The sequence below is a fragment of the Fukomys damarensis genome, unplaced genomic scaffold (assembly GCF_012274545.1).
Source record: "Fukomys damarensis isolate Sample0158 unplaced genomic scaffold, DMR_v1.0_HiC HiC_scaffold_18, whole genome shotgun sequence".
Taxonomy (NCBI): Eukaryota; Metazoa; Chordata; class Mammalia; order Rodentia; family Bathyergidae; genus Fukomys; species Fukomys damarensis.
In genome coordinates, this window is record NW_022900930.1 from 7,974,464 (window position 1) to 7,974,741 (window position 278).

Here is a 278-nt window from a genome sequence, read left to right on the forward strand (position 1 = left end):
GACTTCATTTCTGCTCACTATCTCTATGGTTATCTGGGAAATTATTTCTGTTTTGAATTTTTCTAGAGCCTGATTGATTTGTTTTGTTACTTCCTGTGCTTTGAGTTCAGGGTGTCCTGGTGGTTCACTATCAGCCTTTTCATCCGCATTTGCCCTACTGTTTGCCATTGGTGAACTGGAAGTCTGTCCTTGTGTCTTGCTTAAGTGTTTTCTCATTTTAATTTTTGTTGTCAGACTGTCCTTGGTTTAATCTCTGGATTATCACCCAAATCTTCCTG